Below are 2,737 nucleotides of genomic sequence, written 5' to 3'. Positions count from 1 at the left end.
TTCAGTGTATTCAAGTTAATTTGTAAATGTGTTGTTATAGTCTGGTTTGGCACGTCAGCTTGATAGTGACTTTTGAAAGGTACTGGTTAGTGCAAATGCTGTTGAAACGATTCATGAATCTGATATTTAAATATTTTTTTTAAATAGTATCAATTCATTATTATTCTTCCACCCAATAAGAACAATGATTTCAGCATAGGTTTGACTGAGGAGGATTTATAATTATTTGCACCAGCTCACAAGCCAGCCCTAATTTCTTAGCCTTGTAACTGCAAGATAAGTCATTCTAGGAAAGATGACATAATTGTTTCTATTCTACCATCCATTTCAAGAAAACCTTCTGAACAATCCATCATCTTCTGAAAATAAATTATCTGGACACAGAGCCTCATCTTGTATCTCTTATCTTTTGTGCAGAAAATAACTTCTGTGCAAAATGAGTTGCAAACTAGGTATAATACAAACCACTAACAATCAGCATAGTTGTACAAGGCACACACAGAGTATAAGGCGGCAGGGGAGAAAAAAATATCCTATTCCATTAAACTTTAGTAATATGTGAATCAAATATTTCAGGAGTTTAGCAAACCACAGAGAAAATAAGTTTTCCCCACATGAAAAACAAGGGGAAAAAAAAGAAAGAAGAGATGTGCTTGTATCGTAAACAACTTCATCACTGAAAGGACAGAAAAGACAGAAAATCCCCATTTGCCAGTGAAAATACTCTCAATCAGGACAAATTTACAGCTGAAAATGCATTTGAATTGACACCATCACACTTCACTGAAAAAAGTCTCTCTATATAAGCACAGCAAAATCTAAGGAATAGTAACATTAAAAGCATCCCCCAACAGCCTTCTTTCCTTGATTTCAAGGGAACTATAGCAAAGTAGAAATCGGGCCACTGATTACTGTGCACAGAGAACATTGGCTAATAAAGCTGCTTTAAATTTAAGGAAATGTAACCATTTCTGCTGAAATCCTATGTTGTTCATCTCCCTAGCTGCTTTTCTATAGGCAAAGTATGTACATTTGAGCTGAGCCTTGCCTCTTGATAAATGGTGTTATCTCTGAAAATGAAGGGTCAACAGAGAAAAAAAAGGGGAAAAAGGTGAAGATGAAAAGATAGACAGACCATACTGCATAGGAAATATGGGTAGAAGATCAGAGGCAGAAGATGAGGAATGCACAAACGGTATAAAGAATGATGGGGATGTGCAAAGTGCATAGAAGAGACTGGAACATGGTACTGCCTGTGAAAGCTGTGACTTAGATAAAATTCATAATGTCTCTAACAACCTTACAGTTCTGAGTAGAGATACCAAAATGTATGATTTGTTTGCTTGAACTATATAAGCCAAACTGACAAAATGAGCCAGTAAATCTCTTTTTTTCTGTTGCTTTAAGAAGCTATATGAGGCTCTGTGTCTGGGATCCTGGATGATAGTAAGTCAAATTATGTTCTTACAGTACAACTCTACAATGTTTTTATTCACACTAACTAATTTAAAGAAGAATTGGGTTTTGTAGGATAACAAATTAAAAATAACTTGAGGAATTCCAGCATTCTGTCTACACATATCTGAAGTCTTTGCATGTGGTGTTAAATTATAGCTGGGCAAAGAAGTACATTTTAATAGATACTAGTGATTATCCACAGTAAAGCCCATGCAGTAATATTAGATCATGCGTAAAAGAGCTAATACAAGGTTCAGTACAGCATTTTGTATTTTATTTAATACATAACATTTCTTTATCTTTTTTTCCCCCTTGGGATTTTTAGGTAAAGAAAGCCATAAATGTAAAAGAAAAAATTAAGCTGGCATGACAAGACATCTACAGGCACACTAGAAGCAAAATAAAGACTAGGGAAAACACAGAAGCTGCTGGATGGGGAAGTCTGACAAAGGACACGCAAAAGGCCAACACATCAAAGCCTTCTTTACTTCATTCTCTGGTGAAGGAAAATACATAAGACTTCAGGAATTCCAAGTCCCTGAGAAATGAGGGGAAGTCTGCAGCAAAGGAGACTTACACTCAATGAAGGAGGATCTGATCAGGAAATATTTAAACAAAATAAATCCACAGAAACTGATGGAATGCACCCAGGAGGTGTGAGGGGTGAGAGGGCTACCCCGGTGTCATTGCAGGATCACTCTCAAGAATTTTTAACTAGTCAGGGCAAATGCTGGAGAGTTCTGAGGACTGGAAGACAGCATATGTCACTCCTGTGTTTATGAAGAGGAAAAATGTGAGTTAGCCTCACCTTGATCCCTGCAAAGATGATGGAGTAAATAATCCAGGAAACAATTTCCAAATATATGAAGGACAAGAAGGTGAGTGAAAACTGTCAGTATTGACCTGTGAAGCATTCCTGTCTTGCTAGAAAGACTACTGCAATGATATGTGTGGTTGGGTGCATACAGGGAGAGGGTTTTGATTTTGTCTTGACCTCAGTAAGGCTTACAGCATTGTATCCCATAAAATCCTCTTTGACAAGCTGATGAAATATTGGCTAGGTAAGTGAATGGTGAGGTGGTCTGAAAACTGGCTAAACCATTGGGCTCAGAGTTGTGGTCAGGAGCATGAAGTCCAGACCAAGGCCAGGCGCTAATGATGGACTCCAGTGGCCAATGTGTTTCATCATCTTCACTGATGACCTGAACCACAGAAGTGCACCATCAGCAAGTTTGCAGATGATACAAATGGGGAATGGTTGATGAACCACATGGTTATG

The sequence above is a fragment of the Acanthisitta chloris genome, unplaced genomic scaffold (genome assembly GCF_000695815.1).
Source record: "Acanthisitta chloris isolate BGI_N310 unplaced genomic scaffold, ASM69581v1 scaffold10626, whole genome shotgun sequence".
In the NCBI taxonomy this organism is placed as follows: Eukaryota; Metazoa; Chordata; class Aves; order Passeriformes; family Acanthisittidae; genus Acanthisitta; species Acanthisitta chloris.
The sequence above is the reverse complement of the archived record's forward strand: the minus strand, read 5'-3'. Positions refer to the sequence as shown.